The 13,381-nt window shown below is 37.9% G+C and overlaps 1 protein-coding gene and 1 pseudogene across 5 annotated transcripts in view; one reads left to right on the top strand and one right to left on the bottom strand.

The window, feature by feature from the left end:
- The window catches only part of Arhgap15 (Rho GTPase activating protein 15), a 622,856-nt gene that overhangs the window by 412,090 nt on the left and 197,385 nt on the right, over positions 1-13,381 (bottom strand). The gene's annotated exons all lie outside the window — the stretch shown is intronic.
- Positions 3,409-3,877, top strand: LOC110317749 (annotated as a pseudogene).

Below are 13,381 nucleotides of genomic sequence, written 5' to 3'. Positions count from 1 at the left end.
TCTCTCTCTCTCTCTCTCTCTCTCTCTCTCTCTCTCTCTCCTTTAAGTGTCTGTTCTGAGCTTCTTTAAGGAGTAAATGATAGTGAAGATAACTGGAAACGTTCCAAGGTTTTTATATGCACTTTGTAGTTGAAACAAAAATTAGTAGTTAGATTCCAGAAGTAATAATATTTGACATTTATTCTTATCATTGCCTTGAGGAGTTTGGGTGCAGAGTCCCAAGAAGTTTCTCAAGAGTACCCGCAGGCACTGCCAGAAACCGGTGTAAAGGTTTTGAATCTACAGACCATGCCCAGCCAAGCAAACACAGGACATTTACATAGCACCAAAGGTGAGCACACTATCTTAAGCACTCCCGTGAATTCATAAGAACGCTACCAAAGCCACTTCAAGCACCGCAGTGTGTGAGTAGAAAAGGCATGAATAAAAAAGCCATATGAATGTGGAAGCTCTCATAATTTAGAGTAGTTTATCTTCATGTCTTATTATGAAGTGATGTTCATCTTTTCCCCTCCTGGGTTGTTCCATTTGTGAATAGGACTATTAAATACAACGCACAGCATAAAATACCTCAAGAGAAATGTATGACAGATGATCTTATCCAACAGTTTCTTAAAAAATATGAGGACATTTGTATCTCTGGTTTTATGAAAGCCAGCTATATCTCTGCATCAAGACAAACACTCTTTATAGAATTCTCGGCTGCCATTAGCTGTAGGCAACAATATTACATTATTATAATTTCAACTCCCATCCCTTATTTCAAAGAGAAGAAATAATGCATTTGCATGCCCAGTCTCTACATGTATTTCTTTGTTTGCCCTGATATTGTTGTGGACTATTGAACAAGAGGGCGAGGAGGCCACGATTTTATCTATAAATGTAAAAATTGACTGAAAGAGAGATGACCTCTTTGTTGACTCAAACGTCTGCATTATTATTTGGTGGGATTCACGTCAGATAGCTCCTGGATGGTAGTTTCTATAACAGGAAACATGATTTGAAAGGGGCAGACGGATTCTCTAGAAATCTGGGGTTTGTGAAACTGCTCTTCACGGAGCATGGCTCCGCATAGTGCAAACAGGCTGACAAATTTATGGAGTGTGAAGCTTGTAACAATGACTCATTATTTAAACCTGAGGTCACGATTGAGAAATATTATTAGCTGTTTCTCTGTTGCTAAAGTATTACCTTTTCACCTCCAGAGCCAAGCCTTTCTCAGTACCAGCACATATCTGCCTTTCCCACACACTTCCTAAAAGCATCTGTTGTAATTTCAGCAATATTCCTTTTAGAAACCTGAGCTTGGTTACTGAAGGGAGAGGCATCTATATAATATTTGCCTGAATATACCATGAAGTTTTCTCCATATTCCCATTTATGTGTTATATTATTAAATATAACTGCAAGCTATTTTGAGTGACTACGATGAATTGTGCTCACTTTGATTATAACAAAACAATTCTTGTGTCTCCAATATTATGCTGATAGTCTACTTGAGAAGATAGAAACAAATGACACATATAGCAGAGGAGTGCTGGTCTGTCTTTAGTCAGAGAAGATGCACCTAACCCTCAGGAATCTTGAAATCCCCAGGGATGGGGAATGACTGCGGGGGAGAGGGGAAGCACCCTCTTAGAAGTAAGGGGAAAGAGGAATGGGTGAGGAACTGTGGGAGCAGGAAACTGAAGGTGCAATAGCTAGAATGTAAATAAGTAAGATAAATAATAATAATATGAAGGTGACACAGAAGAAGTGGAAACAGTATAATGAGACAAACAACTTACAATGTAAACCAAGGAAGGAATTTCTGTAGGGAGAAAGTAATACAACTTTGGCAATAGTTAGGTAAAATGTCCTGCAGGAAACCCAAGAAGGACATACACACTGTATGGTCTACTTATGCTAATGTGCAATGATCACTTTCCTATGGATATCCAAATTAATCTGGGTACATTGACAATTACCAAACATATGACTTTGGAAGTGGAAAATTACAACTCATATATGTGTGTGTGTGTGTGTGTGTGTGTGTGTTTACCTCAAGGAATATTCCAATAGATCACTGATGGAGAAACAAAACCTTGAGGGAAAACTGAATTAGAAAAAGTCATAATTCTATTCGGATGATATGTCAAAACTGCACAAACATGATGGCAATATCACACACGTGTGACTTCAGAATGCCGGGACATGATTCACCATTTTTCACTGCCCTTCCACAATGTCCCCAGGAGCTTGAAAAAGACTTATTTTATTCAACTGTAAAGTGACAGGGACTTAAGAATCGTGGATACTTATGAAATACTTACAAATGTAACACTAGCCACTGTGGGTAGCTCACAGCTTTGTACTATACAGGAGGAATTTGTTTCTATTATGTAATGCTGTGCTGTTTGTTGAATGTTTCATGAAAATGGGTGTAAAGTTATATCTATAGAATTTGTGGCGGATACATTGAAATACTAATTTCATAGTATAACATTTTTACTTTATAGACCCTATAAGGCCATTTCTTACATAGGTATTTCTCTTTTATATTTTGACAACTAGATACTAAACTCTGAGTTTTAATGTTAATTTTCTTTTTATCTCCAAAATTACTCCTAACTACCAGGCTAATTCTTTAAGATATGCTCACTGATAGCATTTTATATAATGTCTTTTTTACTTAAGGGAAGATTTGTAATTAAAAATCTTAGTTTGTGATGCTATATTAGATTTTTTTGTGTGGGGATAATTTGTGAAAGTTGCACACACACACACACACACACACACACACAACATATAATTGTGTGTGTGAAACACACCATGCCATGATACATATCTATTTTTTTGTCTGTAGATGTGTAGTTGAGGCTTATTTACCAGATCCAAGCAAAATATGAATATTTATAGTTGGAAGATGTGTGTCCCTGGTGGTGGTGAGATCTGAGGTTTCAGATGCTCAAAGTAGGCCCAGTCTGTCTGTCTGCCAATCCACATACAGAACTCTTGAATCCTTTTCCAGTACCATGTCTGCTTGTGTGTTGCCATGCACCCTGCCTTGATAGCAATGAGGGGTGTGTGTGTGTGTGTGTGTGTGTGTGTGTGTGTGTGTGTAAATCAGTGTGGAGGTTAGGATAGTAACTCACTTTAATTCAGGATTGCACAGGTGATAACCAAGGTTTCAAGGCTCTGTGATATTCCATTAAGAGCACGTGATTTTGGGGAAGCTGCCTCCACAACACTCAGTTCACAGCATATCTCTTTTTTGCTACTCTAAGGCCAACATAAACTTTGTCTGCTATGTCTGAACTCTTTGAAAGATGTAGCGGTTTCAAACGAGACCTACCCTCAATAATCTCCTTAATTAAGAAGGTGAACTTGCCTTTCCGATCCGCTATCGTGTGTGGAGCTGCTGCCACGATGCAGATATTTGTGAAGACCCTTATGGAGAAAAACCATCACACTCGAGTTTGAACCCTCGGACACTATAGAAAATGTAAAGGCCAAGATCCAGAATAATGAAGGACTTCTTCCTGATCAGCAGAGGTTGATCTTTGCTGGTAAGCAGCTGGAAGATGGCTGTACTTTGTCTGACTACAACATTCAAACGGAGTCTATCCTTCACCTTGTGTTGAGACTTCAGGGTGGTGCTAAGAAAAGGAAGAAGTCTTACACCACTCCCAAGAAGAATAAGCATAAGAGGAAGAAGGTTAAGTTGGCTGTGCTGAAGTACTATAAGGTGGATGAAAATGGCAAAATTAGCCGACTTCATCGAGAGTGTCCTTCTGATGAATGTGGTGCTGGGGTTTTCATGGTAAGACACTTTGACAGGCATCACTGTGGCAAGTGTTGTCTGACTTACTGCTTCAACAAACCAGAAGACAAGTAGTTGGGTATGTGTTAATAAAAAGAAGGAACTCATACTTAAAATAAAAGAAAGAAAGAAAGTGAACTTGCCAGTTTATAAAAATCTATTCAGCATTGTTTTAAAGTGTAAACAATTTAATAATTATTGCTTATAATGTAAGTAGTCACTGGGGTAAGAACAGATATTAGAGAGTAGGTCTCTTTGAGCATCTTCCTGTTGTCTGAGTTGGGGTTTTCTTGTTGTGAAGAGACACCATGACCATTGCAACTCTGATAAAGGAAAGCATTTAACTTGGGCTAGATCACAACTCATGGGCATTACTCATGGTGGAAAGTGTGATGTCACACAGACAGACGTGGTGCTGGAGAAGTAACATAGAGTTCTACATGCATATCTCAGGCAGTGGTAGAAAGAGACATGCTGGAACTAGCTTGAGTGTCTGAAACCTCCAAGCTCCCTCCTACCCCATACACTTCCTCCAACAAGGACATACCTTTTAATAGTGCCACTCTGTAGGAGCCTATGGGAGCCATTTTCATCTAAACTGCATCTATCATATGTTGCCTAAGCAAAATAAATTGCTTAAACACCACAGAAGTCAAGTCTATATAATCAGAAGTTGGGAGAAATATTGTCACATATGTGTAGAAACATTGAGAAGTTGCTTTCTTTCCATATCATATGAAAAAAAATCACAATTAGAAAATTCCATTCAGGGAAAGGCCACCTACGGATTCATCCCATCTGCAGACACTAGACACAGACACTATTGCCAAAGAAGGGCACTGACAGGAGCCTGGTTTGGCTGTCCCCTGAGAGACTCTGCCAGAGCCCACCCAATACAGATGTGGATGCTTGCAGGCAACCATTGGACTGAGCATGGGGACTCCAATGGAAGAGTTCAGGGAAGGACTGTAGGAGCTGAAGGAGTTTGCAACCCCATAAGAAGAACAACAAAATCAACTAACCAGACCACCCAGAGCTCCCAGGGACTAAACCACCAACCAAGGTATACACATGGAGGGACCCATGGCTCCAGCCACATATGTAGAAGAGGATGGCCTTATCTGGCATCAATGGGAGGGGATACCCTTGGCTCTGTGGAGGCTTGATGACCCAGCATAGGGGAATGCTAGGGTGGTGAGGCAGAAGTAGGTGGATGGATGGGTGGGGGCACTCCCTCATAGAAGCATGGGGGAAGGGAGGGGATAGGGAGTTTTAGAGGAGAAATCAGGAAAGGGAATAACATTTGAAATGTAAATAAAATAAATCACACACACACACACACACACACACACACAAAACACACACACACATGAAAATTCCATTCAGAAATAATAGTGGAATATAAAGGCTGAATAAATGTCCAAAGGAGTGATTTAAAGTGATTTAATTAGATGAATAAGTTAATGGCTTGAGAAGGACACACTAAAAAAGAGACTTAGCCTAGATTATAAAAGGTACAGAGTCTTGCTGAGGTAGAGTCAGAATTATAGCTTATGTAACAATCTCCAATTCTTTTTCAATCATGTACCATCCTCCCAGGCAGATGTGTGTTTGAATTTCAGTTATAAGATTTAGGGAAATGTATTTGAACTCTCTGAACTTCCATTTCTTTATTTTTATAAATGGGCTTTAAAATCTACTATAGATGTTGATCAAAGACTATAAGTAAAATTTTTTGGATTGCTTGCACATGGGTCCACTAGAAAGACTATAACAAAAAAAAACATTAGATGAGAAATGGGCTTTGAAAAAGTATAAAGTGTCATAAAAATCTAGAGAATTCGTTGAAACATTTCCCAATGCTACTTTCTTCGGTTAATTTTCTCTCTTGCTGTTCTTGACTTCTATTTAATATAATAAATATGCATAGAATCTTAAGACCACTCTGAAATAAGAAAGCTTACCAATAGACAACTAAATCATAAAATTCGTATTTGAAGGAAGAGTATTGGTAATTTAGGGCCACAAGCATAGACGGTGGACATTTCAGGAATTGTGAAGACCAGTACGAATGATACACAAAGACTTCACACTCATTGTGGCTTTCAGTGGCCATCCTTCTCATTAATGATTATTTGTGGCATTTAATAAATAAAAAATGAAAGAGAGTTTCACTCAGTAGCAGTATAGATGGAAGCCAATCATTTAATTCATGAAAGTATATTCAACACAAAGGTACTGTTTGTTACAGATAGAGACTTCACATAAAATGACAATCCCATGGTAGGGATTTTGGAACCTATACAAGAAACAAATGACTTAATATCTCTAGATAATTATTTTATCTTGTAAGCACCAAAGTTTCAATTCATATTTTATAACTTTAGAAGAAGAAAAAAATACAACCAAGATCAACACCAGTTTTCCTCATAGATTTCAAGTCTTTTTCTGTTTGATAATCATTGTAAGCAAGGTGACAAGCCAGGACTCTGGGAATATTTATTGGCTTGCAAAAGAAGAAATCTGACAAACAATATACTTAATCACTTTCCATTTATCATCATCAACCAGTGACAGGTTATAAAAACAATTGTACTAAAATGTGCTTTGTTGGGGATGAGGCTCTAGAGTATTAAACAAAAAAGGGATTTATATTTGAGTAAATAAAATTCTGCTGGAACCAGAAAATGAGGAGTATTTTGAAGAAATTCTCGGAACTCCGGTGACTGATTATTCTTCATTTATAACATCTGTTTCAAGCTGTCTTAAACATAAGGTCTAAGGAATCTTGAATAAAGACAGTATCCAGCTAGGGAGATACACTAACTTTTAAATTAACTACATAGAAAACACATTTTTTCGAAGCTGCTGAGGTAAACTGAAGAGGGTATATGTTTAGCTAGCTTTTATCTTTGATAGTTAGATCTCTGAAACATGAGGGGAAGAAAGGGAATTTATAAGAAATAATAAAGCCTTGAGCTTCACTAGTAAGTGTTCTTCTCTAGCCACGACTTCTGACCCAAGCCGTACATGCCAGAGGATGGATCTCATTTTGAATATTCATTATAATCATGTTTCTTTAAAAAAAAAAGAAAACATTTAATGTCACACGGAAACAAAAGCTCTTCACGGGCCACAGCCTAGTCACTTAGGTTTACCACGGAGTGATGAAAATTCATCCGAGTGTCAAGAGATCTGTACTTACCAAGTTTGATGAAGAAAATCTGACAAATACAGTTTAAGATAAGTGGCATTTTCCCCCTAATTGTTTTCATATGGCTGAATGAGAATCGAGGGCCCTGGTACTCTGATGCAATGTTAAATTGCTTAAAAATTCATATTTACACAATGGGCAGGCACACAAACTGAATTTAAGATTATGGCTTCAAAAAAAACAGACATGCAGGTTTTCCTAGGCTAAGTGTACACATTCAGATTCAGCAAGAGGAGTAACCCCTGGAAGCTTAAACCTGCAGTAAGAACCTGTTTTACTCACCTTGCACTTCTTCACTGAAATGCAATGCAAATACGAAGTAATGAGGATTATTTTCCATAGAGAATAGATCAGATTGTCTGTGCTGGTAGCAGTACATCAAAGACACACATGAATCATTTTAGCAGGAATTATGCAAACATTAAAAGTAAACTATGGACAGTTTTTCTAGTCTATAAAAAAAAAATGTGTCACCCAAAGGTGGAGTTCAATTCCTCAGCAAACACACCCATATCTGGGTTTCTCTTCTCCATCCCTTTTCATTCTAGTTCTTCTAGATCTTCTATTCTTTCTTTCTTTCTTTCTTTCTTTCTTTCTTTCTTTCTTTCTTTCTTTCTTTCTTTCTTTCTTTCATTTGGATTTTGAAGAACCTCAGTCTTGCTTCCCATGAGGAATAAAAAGTAATCAAAACCATGAAAGGGCACAGAGGAAGACAGTTGCCAGTTGGGGAGAAGGAGGAAGTGGGAGCTGTTTAGGGGGTACAGACTTTCAGTTAAGGCAAGATGAGAAGATTCTAAAAGTCTGCCTACAATACAATACCTATAATGAGCAATCCTGTAGGGTAGATTTCATACAATGTGACATTTTCCCAAAAGGTTTTAAAGACAATTATTACTATCATCAAAAAAAAAAAAGTGTCACAATTCCAAGGAAGAAGAAAATACTCTAGGAACAGAAAGATACATTAACTTTTGTAGTTATTATTCCCAATATGTATTTCCCAATATTATATTTATTAATGTAAATAATGTTTCACTGTAAGTATGCTTCTTCCTACAGTTTTATGTGAGGGCTTGTCACCATCTGCAGAGCATCCTTAATGTTCTTTTAAAACAAAAGGCTGTAGCTAAACTAAAGCTAGTAAGTGTAGACTTGAGGTTTGAGCCTCAGGTCTCAGAGCCAGCATCGACCCCAGTGCTGACTATTCCTTCATATTTATATTTCTACATATAGTTTTTTTCAAAGGCAAAGCTGTCAACCTCTTAGGTCTGAAATTTACTGATATGTGCCCCAGTGCCTGCTGTCAGGACCCCGAGTTGCCCAGGTGCTGTTGTATCTAGATGTAGCTATATATGCAAGCCACCTAACTTTGCCAGAGAAACCTACTGTCACTTGTGATAACTCAATTGTTAGCATAGTCACTGTGACATGGCAATGGAAGATTAAGTTCAGAAGTCTTAATTATCATACTAGGGCTTTCAAAGGCAAGCTCACTATTTCCAAAACCAGGAGATACGACAGCTGTGCCCACAAGCAAGTTTCTCCATAGGTGCCTGTCTGCTGGTGGTACTGCTTGAGAAATGTTAAGAATGTTAAGGGGTACTGAAAAAAATTATGTCACTACAAGCATGAGTTTGAGGGATTTTTGTCCCTTTCTCTACTTCCTGTTCATTTTCTGATTCTTTACTACAAATGCAATATGACCAGCCAGCCTCTAGCTCCTGGTGGCCAGGCCTACCAAACCATGATTTTTTTATTTTTTTTTTTTTATTTTTTGATTTGCTGTGTGTCCTTTAACTGGGAGCCAAAAGAAGCCCTTCTTCCCTTAAGTTGCTGCTTGATCTTATATTTCATTACAGCACTCTTTTAGAGCACTTTGGCCCAGTCTCGGGTTCCTAGGCCAGTGGTGCACTTGTATAATCTGGATTACCAACTTTGAACTTAGCAAGCATCTCACTGTGGCTATTTCTAAGACACTAGCCTACAGTGTGTCCCAATCTGGAAGAGATCTTTTCAGGCCCATAACTGTCCCGTTCCACCCTCTATTCACCCTTATCTGCTGGAAAGCAGGACTTTGGGAGAGGGAAATGATGCTACTGAATCGGGTGATGGACTACTGAGAGCCCCAGGCTTTGCTTTCGCCTCTCGCCCCACAGTTTCACCTCCTTCATGTGACACAACTGTCTTTACCTATCGAGAAAGACATACGAATAAGAACAGACATTCAATACTTACTGTTAAGTTTAAGGCATGGTTATTAGGACTCCTATGGCGATGCATTTTTGAGAAAAAAATAATGCAGTTGATAAGTAGAAATGTTTATTTTGTATTTCCTAGTAACCACAAGACTTTAGTTTATGAAAAGTCACAGCTGAGGAACACTTTTACTTGACTCAGTTATACAGCAATACTCAGTACATAAAGAGTGCTTCTGACATAGCCTTTTCCTCCTCTTTGCAATGCTTGATTCCCCTGAGTTATATATTTAGCTACCCACCTGTTATTTATTATTTTTGTTTACAGAAAATCGTAAGTGCACAGAACACATAAAAAGGACGTATGAAGATGAGTTTTTCTAATCCAATTACAATACCTTGGGCAAGTGACAAAATACACAAGAAGATAGAAATATTTTTGTGGCACAGATTGAAAGAGGAGATTTTTGCAAATGAAATATAAGAGGAGTGTAAGTAGAAGAGCATGTGGTTTGGGAATTTGGGAAAAATACTACATTATTTAAAATATAAATTGACAACATTAAATCAAATAAAAATGGGATCCAATATGGGATCTCTTTTCAGATATGCAATAAAGAACTAAAAAGCCAAAGGGAGGAAACAAAGCAACCAATCAGACAACATTGTAGCATTATAAAATACATTATAATAAGTAAAAAACATATTGCTGACTGGGAAGACAAGAGGCAGATTGTTAGGTTGAGGACCATGCCTGGACATTGGGATTAGGAGTGGGTTTCTGTTTTCAATCCCTCAGAAGAGAAATGAATGGATAAGAGATTAAATTTTTTTTTCCCATTTATAGTTGAGGCCCAACACTAGAAAATATTGTGTGGTAGTTTCTCAACCAGATACTTGAAACTTCACTGGTCACAGCAAGCATTTAAAAACCATGACTGGTAAGCATCATTGTGGAGAAGATGCCACAGTAGCTATTCAGGGAAAGGCTGTCTGTGTGTACTGATTCCCACTCAACCATACAGTTTGCAACTTAATGCTCTTAGTGATCTAGTGAGGTTGACTTTGGTGGTCTCATTTTTTTTTTTTTTTTTTTTTTTTTGGTGAAGAGCACCTTCCCTCAGGAACAGAACAACAGTGAAAAGTTAAACACTTGTGAGTATGAGGGAATTGCTGCCCAGATAACAAACGTTTTGAAGAACAGGAAGAGAACTTTGTGTCTGCTATTTGAAAAATAGGACTTCTATCTTGATGTGATAGCTCTGATTGAGAGGGTAAAGGTAAACTCTTGTACTTAGCTTCTAGTTGCAAGGACCATGATGCTAAGACATAGCCCTGGGGTTTGAGCCTTAAATGAACATTGAATGTTATTGACTCTAGAAAGAGATTTTCTACACAGTTGGACCAGTCGTATCCTGTACAGACGGGGAAGATGCTTTGGGCATTTATGTGCCATGCACTGAAGATATTGGTAATAACCACTACTACAATTTTTTCCTTTGATGGATGCTTTTTAAACCTCCCCATATTGCTGGTTGCCACAGTACTGTACATTGTGATGCCACACTTTTAACCAATTCTGCCAGCGGTGATGAAGCTGTCAGTGTACTACTGCAGTCTCTCTTTCATGCAGTCCATCTTATACATTGGTTACCTGAATCCCTCTACACAATCACCCAGAACAAAAACTTTAGTTTCTCAAAACATTCCTTAATTTTTGAGATAAAGCACCACAATACAGTTGCTAGTCATCTTTCTAACTGTGGGTTTCATGCATGCTCAGACTTGTAAATAAGGCTTCCTATATTTCACCCTGAGGCATGCCATGTACTCCTTGACTACGCCAACACCATGTTATCTACTTGTCAAAAGCGCCCTCTGTTCTTCTGTTCCTGCTATTGAAGTTATCTTTAACTTGATTTTATGCATTATAGGTGCCCGTATTCTATTCCTCTCTCTGTTGCGTTTTTCTGTGCCCAGAAGGTACGCTATGCTCTTTACCTGCCCCGCTTTAGCCTTAGTTTATCACCGTGGCTGATAGCAAGCTCTCCCATGCTTGATGGGGATACATGCTCACACATGGTGCATATACTAGACCAGTTGCTGACATTCCTAAAATTTATTTACTCATCCCCCCCCTCCACCTTTTGTCAGTTCTATATTCAGACTCTGGTTTGTTAATCAAACTAGGACCATTTTCAGATAAAAAAGCACCTGATGTTGCTAAGCAGACAAAAATGTATTTATTATTTAGAGGCGAAGGTCATTTTAGAATGTAAATATAACAGGCCATTGTCTGGGTTAAAAAATGTTGCAAAGGGCAACTAAAATTGTCCTGGAACTCTTGTTTGTGGTTTGTAGAAACTGTAGCATGCGGGCATTGTTTTCTACATCTGAAGTAGTACATGGGGAACTGTGTCCCACCCCTGTCAACATAGCAAATGTTCTGCCCTCTCCTAATTTCAAAAAGACCTCCTGAGTCTTAAGTATAGCTGCATTTGGGAACCACATGTGTGGCTATGTAAGCTGCTGTTATTAGAACACTACCATAATTCTAAAACAGATGACGTATTAGCAAAACTGGTCTAAGATTGCAAGAGAATTAGATTTTCACAAGGAATACTATCTATTTTTTTTGCAATGCTTCATAAATAAAATTCTAAATGTGTGACTGCAAGGTTATTTGTCTAGAAAGCTATTTCAGAATACAGGTAAGTGTTGCAATAGGGACAATAGTATCTAAAAGCTATATCAAATAAATGGTTTCCCTTTATTTATTTAAGTCTGATATATATTTACTTTCTAAAAAAATATTATCAGTAATGTAATGTAGGCTCCAACAAGGCCTACTCTCCCGGTGTAATCTGTAGTCCTCTCTGAAAGATCAACTAACCTCCCTCATACATATACATGCATACATGCATATGAACAAATAAAATGCAAGTGGTGAGTGTATAGTAAACTGACCTAGATTTTCTCACATTACAGGAAAGAAGACTATTATGGTTGGATGCACTGTAGGTGTTGGGATTTCTATTAAGCATTGATTCATTTTTATCTGGGGCCAATGAACGAAACCACATTGTATTGTAAGGCCAGTCATCACGAAAACTTTAAAAAAATTATCTTCTATACAAATGGCAAACACACTTCAGCAGAAATGTTAACCTGTTTTTATTAAACTCGGCCTCAAGGATAGCAATGGTCATCTAAAATTGTCTTCAGAAAAATTTTAGCTTCCCAAGACATGTCTCACCTTTTTAAAAAAAAAAAAAAAAAAAAAAAAAAAAAAACACCAGAAATCTCTATTTACCCCTGAGTATCTTATGAGCTGCAAATAAAAACAGCTCTCGCTTGAACTCTGGACTAATATCTCTCTTCCGGAGCTTGAGCCCAAGAGGATTCTGTGGGACGGTGTGCCTCTGCATATAGCCAAGAGCTTGGGTGTTTATAATCTCTATGTTTTCTCTCATCAGAGATGCCCCCGTCCCACACTTAGTCAAGGTGCAAGGAGAAAACTGTCTCTTTTGATGAGAGTTAATTGTAAAGGTGAGTTATCTGGGAATTCTCCTTCCTAGCTTAAAATGTCATCCAGCATATTTGGATGAGAAATGTATTTTTTAATTAAAAATAAAATAAAATTCACGTATGTTGAAATATTATAAAAGATTGGTTTCCTCCTTAGCAGAATGTAGGCTCTGGCAGAAATATGGTTTCAGGTGTGGGTGTAGGAGGGAACCGAACTTGGATGCTGCAGGGTTTTTATCTTCCTGGGGTGGGCTGCCAGTTAAATTTCTGCAAATAGTAATGTCATAAGCATGGTTTGAAAGAAAAGACGGTGTGCTTTCTAGAGTAGCAATTGAAAGAAAAACAACAAAATTAAAAAGAGTGTGCATATAAAAAAAACACTCTTGTTCCTTATCCACTTTAAGTCTTATGACATAAAAAGGCATTAAAAAAATATGCAGTGTGCAATAACTCTTAAAAATCAGAGCAAACCAGCATGAATCTTGAAGTGTGCCTGCCTGGTGAACTCTGCTATCTGGTACTAAGATATAAAGGTTAATTAAAGAAACGACAAGTTCTCTCCCTTCCCTAACGTGGCTAAGGAAGATGCATTAGCAAAGCCACAGAGAAAGCTGAACAGCAATTAGAGAGACTCAAAAAACA

This window comes from Mus pahari, chromosome 3 (assembly GCF_900095145.1).
Source record: "Mus pahari chromosome 3, PAHARI_EIJ_v1.1, whole genome shotgun sequence".
Taxonomy (NCBI): domain Eukaryota; kingdom Metazoa; phylum Chordata; class Mammalia; order Rodentia; family Muridae; genus Mus; species Mus pahari.
This window is presented reverse-complemented; position numbering and strand designations above follow the sequence as displayed.